At 37.2% G+C, this 7474-nt stretch overlaps 1 long non-coding RNA gene across 1 annotated transcript; it reads left to right on the forward strand.

Annotated features, from left to right (window-relative positions):
• Positions 1-1232: 1232 nt before the first annotated feature.
• On the forward strand, positions 1233-6903 carry LOC141575482 (uncharacterized). Its single transcript, XR_012503080.1, has 3 exons — positions 1233-2223; positions 4228-4422; positions 5198-6903. It is a non-coding gene; the product is annotated as an uncharacterized LOC141575482 (long non-coding RNA).
• The last annotated feature ends 571 nt before the right edge of the window (positions 6904-7474 follow it).

Raw genomic sequence — 7474 nt, forward strand, 5'->3', positions numbered from 1 at the left:
TTCAGTTAGTGGAAATTTAATCCTTCCAGCTGCTTGGGTCAAAAATCTTGGAGTTATTCTGACTTTCACTGACATACCACATGAATTCTGTCAATAGATCTGGTTTGACACTGCCTTTAAAACATATCCAGAGCCCAGCCACTTCTCACCATGGCTCCTGCTTCCACTGCTGCTTCCCTGCCCTGAGCCACTGTCCTCTCCTCCTGCATAGCCCTTCTCAGTAGCTTCCCACCTTTCATCTCTGACCCGTTTGCACTATTCTCACCCGGCAGTCAAGTGAGCCTTGAAAACCTATGTTAGATTGTGTCGTCCTTCGCCAGTGCCTCCCCATTTCACTCTGGGTAAAAGCCACAGTCCTTACAATGTCCTCCAAGGCCATACAGGATCTGCACTGACCCTTCTCCGCAGCTCCAGCCATGCCCCCATTCTGGAACATGCGAGGTCACGCTGGCCATGGTGATGGTTATTCCGTCCTCCTGGGACTTCTCACCTCCTAGTCTTAATTCTAACCTCAGTTCACAGTGTGCCCTGCTCTGGTATTTAATACAACATCACCCTCATCCTATACCCTCAACTCTCTTTACTTTGCCCTTTTTACTTTTTTCCATGGTTCCTCTTTCCTAGCATGCCACCTCCTCTGCTGCTCTGTTGTGTGTATTGTCATCTCCACCCCCCACCCCAGCTAGACTCCAACCAAGCTCAGTGAGGACAGGACTTTTGTTTTGTTTATTGATCTATTCCAAGTGCCTAGAGTAGTCCTGGGTACATTGTAGGCCGTCAAAAATTATTTGCTGAATAAATTAAAAGGCTATTTTAAAAATGAATCATCCTTTCAGGAACAGGTGAGGAAAGGAAGCTGCATGAAGGAAAATGGTGCAGTAAATAATGATATTTGCCTGTTGTACTATGTATGATATATATATATGTGTTTTAGTCTTAATTTGGTATCTCAGTTTCTTAATTTAATAGCTGTATTAAGGTGTAATTTACAGGCCACACAATTCACATATTATAATTGTACAAGTCAGCTATTTTAACTATTTCTAGAGTTGTGCAACTGTGTCCTCATAAAGTCCCCTTGTGTCCATCCATATGCAGTTCGCCCTCCCCTCAGTGGCATCCTGATTTTATTTGTTTTTGTTTTTTTGGCAATCACATCTGAAAAGAATAGTTTACACAGCAGTACTAATATAGCTTTGCACTTTTAGAAATGACACACTTAAATATGAAATCAGGAGTCATTGCTGAATGTAGGCAGCAGTATCAGACATCGGTGAGAAGAATGGACTTGATTGTCAGGCTGGCTGCGATATTACCCAGCTCCACCATTTACCAAGTTACCCAAATTATTTTCTGTCTCAAGCTCTATATCTGTTATATGGGTGTAATAATAGCAGCTTACAGAGTTGTGAGGATTAAGCAAACAGGGAAACAAAATTTAGTATAGTGGCCAGCTTATGTTATTACCTAAGAAATAGCCTTGCAGGTAGAGAGCAAAATTCAAATCAGTTTCTAAAGTATGTGTAAAATATGATCCAGTTCCTGCCTGGTTTATAAACACGTATGCCTACTGCAGAATGTAAAAGCAGGCTAATTTCCAACAGAAAAGATCATTTCTCAGCATTTCTTTCAAAGGTAGTTGCAAAATAATTTTTACTAAATTTTCTGTGCCCATCTCTGACAGAGCTTTGACACCAGGGAGGTAATTATCTACATTTTTGTTAAAATGATGCTGACCATCAGTAAGTGTTCTGAATTATATTTTAGCCTTTATGTTGGGAAATATTGTGAAACTTCTTCTAAATTAATGGGGGAGGGGCATTCATTGTAGCTCTTGTAGCCTGATAAGGCTTCAATAAATTATCTTTTTTTTTATTTTAATTAAAGTAATTAATTAATTTTTTGCAGGGGGTGGTAATTAGGTTTTTATTTATTTTATTTTTATAAGAAGTTCTGGGGATTGAACCCAGGCCCTTGTGCATGCTAAGAATATGATCTTTCACTTGAGCTATACCCCCCTAAATTATCTTTAATAAGGTCTTTTTCTCTGTTTTGTTATTTTCTTTTATGTACAGATGCACAAAGCAGGGTCATCAGAAGCCTCTCAATTCCAAAGATGATTATAGTGAAAAACATTGCACAGTGACAGTGAATCCTTGGAATATGAAGAAAGATTGTAAAGTCCTGAATGAATTAAGAAGGAATTGTTACATTAACTTACATGTAACCATGGCTCTCTTACCTTTATTTTTCACTTTATAATGAAGATATTCCTCACCCGTCAAGGTTGCTTTTTTAGATATAGGGAATATCTAAAGCCTTTTCTGGAAGTTTTTTAAATAAATAAGAGCAGGTAATTTATCAGAAGTGTGAATGGTGTAATCTGCTCTGTCTAGTATGGTAGCCACCAGCCACATGTGGCTATTGTGAATTGAGATGTTCTATAAGTGGAAAATACATAATAGATTTTCAAGACTTCGTACAACAATAATAATGTAAAATATTTATTAAAAGTTTTCAAAGTGTTAATCACACTTTTGAAATGATAGTATATTGGATATTTTGGGATAAGTATAATTATTACTGGAATTATTTCACTTTTTCCTTTTTATTTTCTAAATGGGATTACTGGAAAATTGTGACTTGCACTATGTTTCTATTGACAGTGCTGGCTTCTAACTTATTGCAAATAATATGAAAAAAACTTTGATTAAATATTTTATAATTGAGTAGTTGATTTCCATCATATTATTTTCAGGTGTACAACACAGAGGCTCAACATCTTTATAGATTATATTCCATTTAATGTCACCATAAAATAATGGCTATATTTCCCTGTGCTGTATGATACAGCCCTGTAACCTGTCCATTTTATACATAGTACTTTTTACCTCTCAATCCCTTACCCCCTTCCTGCCTCCCTCTCCTCCTTCTCCCCATTGGTAACCACCAGTCTGTTCTGTGTACCTGTGAGTCTATTTCTGTTTTATTATAGTAATTAATTTGTTTTATTTTTTAGATATACATATAAGTTAATAAATAGAATATTTGTTTTTCTTTCTCTGACATATTTCACTTAGCATAATACCCTGTAGGTCCATCCATGTTATTGCAAAAGACATTATTTAATTTTTTAATGGCTGAGCAGTATTCCATTGTGTGTGTGTGTTCATGTGTATATATGTGTGTGTATATGTGTGTATATATGTAAATATACATATATATATATAATATACCACAACTTCTTTATCCAGTCATCTGCCAGTGAAATTTGGTTGGTTTCAGTGTGTTAGCTATTGTAAATAGTGCTGCTGTGAACACTGGGGTGCATGTGTCTTTTGAATTATATTTTTCTCCAGACATATACCCATGAATGGGATTGATGGATCACACGGAAGTATATTTTCAGTTTTTTAAGGAAACTCTATACTGTACTCCATAGTGGCTGCAACATTAACATTCCCAACTACCAAGTAGGAGGGTTCCTTTTTCTCTTAAGATGTCAAAAATTCCTACATTTATATACTTTCCTTACAGTTTAGGACACAATTTGGCAAAAGCCAGATAGAATTTAATAGGAGTAAATACAGTATTTTTTCAAATGTCCATGCATTATGGATAGATATGTTATTGATGAGTTGGTTCCCTATTTTTGTAGATGCAGAAGTTTTTATAGCTTCACAGACATTTCAGTCTTGCAGAAAGAAAAATGTTTTTGCATTTTGCTGAACTTGTCCGGGTGGCTTTATCGAATTTGGTCCAGGCCTGCAGAGGTGAATACACATCCTTACCTGAAACATTTGAATGTCTGCAAGATTTTAAGAGTCTAGAATGTCAGATCTGGACTATAACTCTGGTGAATGACATCAGTGAGTGGACTCAAGAAAACTCCATTTGAGTGCAAAGCCTTTCATAAGCCAAAAAAGGCTTTGAAATTGTGGCAAAGCCAGAGACTTTTGTGCAACACATATGGCCACAAACCCATGGGGACAACCACAGGCCTTCTGGAGTGCCAAGGGAATTCCATGTGAGGAGTCCAGCACTCACAGGAATCCAACAAGTCCCTGCCAGCCAGAGCACCTTCATTGCTACTGTGGTATTTTGAGCAAATGTCTTTTCTTCAGGTTCAAATTGGTTTGTTGTTTTTTTTTTATAAAAGAAAATCAAACAACTTCTTGTTCCCTTGGTGAAAGTAAAAGCCTAACATTTTCTGATTTCTTTTGACAGAGAAAACTTGAGCCTATGAATCTAAACTCATCTGTGATGGTCTGCAGCTGGGAGCAAGCAGATCAGTGTCAGTCCCTTTGCAGCCGTTGGCTGGGAGCCTGCATGTTCCCTGGAATGATATTTGAAACATGTCACCCTAGCCGTGCCTTCGCTCTGGACTGGGAGGCGAGTCAGTCAGAATCTGCATTATGGAATGTATGTTTCAGATCCAAAGCTAGGAGATCTTTTTTAATAGCCAGAGAATGTAGTCATAAATATATCTATTAATGTATTTATGCAAGAACAATTTTAAAGTTTTTTTATTATAAAAATTTCCCCCAAAATTGAAAATGAAAGAACATTGGAATTAAAATCCAATGGAATTAAAAACAGTGGAATTAAAAATCATCTGTACCTTAGTTATACATAAAGAATCTTAAAATCCTTCTAAACATTTTTTTTGTTCAAATGTAGATATTTTTCCCTTCCAAAAATTAAAATTATTATTTCACATTTTTTTCTTTTTCCTTTTATTATACATTCCATATCAATAAATATAATTCTTTTAAATCCCTTTTAATGGCTGTTTAACATTATATTGAACAGATATGTAAATAGTCCTAGGTTTAAGAAATTTAAAAAATTGTCATTACAATGCCCCTGCAAAGAATTTTTTCGTGTTTCTATTTTTAGTTACTAATTTGGACTAAAAGTTAACAAGTTTACTTTTCTTCATCTAAAACATTGGTTATTTTATGAATGAATTGTAAGGATTTTAAATAACTTTTCAGTAATTTCAACAAAGAAATTAACTTTAAGGCAAAAATGTATGATGGTTTGCAAATCTATTTTCATTATATCTTCACTTTTACCAGTGTCATATCTGTGTGTGTTTGCACAAGTGCTTTAACTACCAGCAATGTAAGAAAAATCTGTGTACTAAAAATGTGAAAATAGTTTCCTGGTTTGTGTTTTCATTCTCCCAATATAGGTTTTGGATGACAAGCTTGTATTTGCAAAAGTACACACCCTGTGGGAGGTGCTCTGTACATACGCTGAGATACTGTACATAAAATTGCCTCTGAATCCCAATCATCTGAAAACCCTGTCCTCAGCCTTTGATACCTTCAGCTGTTTTATGAAAGTCCTCCGAGTGGATGAAAGTATCAACAACCGGAACAAGAGTTTTTCATTGCCCTATTTGAGAAGAGCTGCGTGAACAACTTTTATATTCAGGATAGAGATACATTCATCAATCCAACCACCAGGAGCCGCACTGTAAGTCTAAACCGAGTTTAGCTGCTGTCTTGGGGGTGATTTAGAACCTGCTGTTGAATTATAAGTGATTTGGTTTTGTTGGTTTGGTTTGGTTTTTAAAAGCTGCCCATAAAAATGAAAAAAGAGAAAGAAAAGAAATATGCCTACAGATTCCTGTTAGGATAGTAAACAGTGGCTGGTTATTTACCCTGTATAAACCACACGCTCTCTTAGAATCTATTTAGGTTTACTTCATCCTTTCTCAGATCAAGTATCAAGTAAGGGACAGTTTTAAAAAAAATTCAGGATTAACAGGCTTGTGAGCTCTGGGATCTGCAAGGCAGCTTTCCCTTCCCATGGTATAAGTCAAATGGCAGAAATGAAATAAAGCACTTCATGTATCCTCCGGTGTTAACAGGAAAAGGTGAGTCTTCTTGACCTTGTTACTTCCTGGGTAAAATGAAGATAATATGTCAGGAGTCGACAAGCCCATTTAGGGCAGGAACCATGTTGTCTTGTTCACTGCTGAATCCCAGGCACCAGGAAGGCTGAGTTTAACAAGTGAGTGAATGAATGAACTGTAGTTCCCCCAGAGTTACCATGTGGGGCAGTGTGGATTAGCAGCTAAGAGCATAGACTCGAGAGGTGAGGGTACAGCTCAAGTGATGGGGCGCATGCTTAGCACGCATAAAGTCCTGGGTTCAGCCCCCAACACCTCCTCTAAAATAGACAAATAACCCTAATTACCTCCCCACCCCCCACCAGAATTACCTTATTATCTCCCTGCCACCAAAAAAAAAAAAAAAAAGTAGAAGTGGCCAAGAGCATAGACTCAGGCTGGAACACTTGTGCTGGTTTCTCGCTGTCTACATTGTAAAAGTCAGTTAGCCTCTGTGTTTATCAAGTTCCTCATCAATAAAATGGGGATAATATTAGTACCCACCTCGTAGAGATGCTATGGGGATTAAAGAATCTGCTTGAATTTTAGAACAGCCCTGGCTAATAGTAAGTACTATGCATTTGCCAGCTCTTTTCATAATTACTGACAGATGTTATTATCAACCAAAGAAGTATTAGTTCTTTGTAAGGGAAATGCATGTTAGACCATTTCATTTATCATTTTCTGTAATTCAGGCTTTTTCCCTCTGAAATACCATTTTCTGTCTGTGCACTAGTAAATCACAGGGCTTTCCAAATTTCATCTGTCTGAGTTCTTGTCATGATGACAATACTGCAGAGTTTTGACATTTTTTAGGGACTCCATCTGAGATGACAGCAACCCCTCAAATTCAGAAGCACTTCTCTAACTGACAACATCTCGCATGAAATGAAGTTTGTAAAATGTAAGAGCTTCAGACGCTAAATGATGCCATAAATGCAAAGATGTTATATCTAAGCTCTTTAAATAAATCCTGTCATTGAAATAAAGGAAATACTATATTATAGCCCTCTATGACTTTGTTACCTTGCTATCCGTTTATCTGACTCTCTAAGACAAAAGAAAGCAAAGACTGAGATTGATCATTACTACTGTGTGGTACACGTATTTGTGGATGAAGACCATACTGAAATGCACTGTCTAAGATACTAAAATGGACACTAAACAGCTGCTTGATGCACATGCATGAACAGAACAGGGAGCTGGTTGCAGGGAGCAGACACTGAGCTTCCTGGATCAGAGACTCAGCATAGCAGTCCAGCCCAGCAGTCCACATGTTTTATATTAATATCCCAGCAAAATTAGCAGTGAGAGTCTGAAATGAACTTTGGGGACACTTGCAAACAGCTGTCATGATTACTAATGTGGGACACCAGGATTCTACAGTGTTTAGTTGGCATCTGCACACAACCATTTCTTTTCCACTAAAGCCTGTTGTAATTGCTGGTTCCACATCCAGGCTGAGGAATCATCTCATGTGGTGTTTGGGAGGGAGGTAAGTGGAGTCAGGACCCATGCTAAGGCTGGGTGGGTAATAATCTGGTTCTAGTACAGGAGAAAGGAAAGTAGGTC

Source organism: Camelus bactrianus, chromosome 3 (genome assembly GCF_048773025.1).
Source record: "Camelus bactrianus isolate YW-2024 breed Bactrian camel chromosome 3, ASM4877302v1, whole genome shotgun sequence".
Lineage (NCBI taxonomy): Eukaryota > Metazoa > Chordata > Mammalia > Artiodactyla > Camelidae > Camelus > Camelus bactrianus.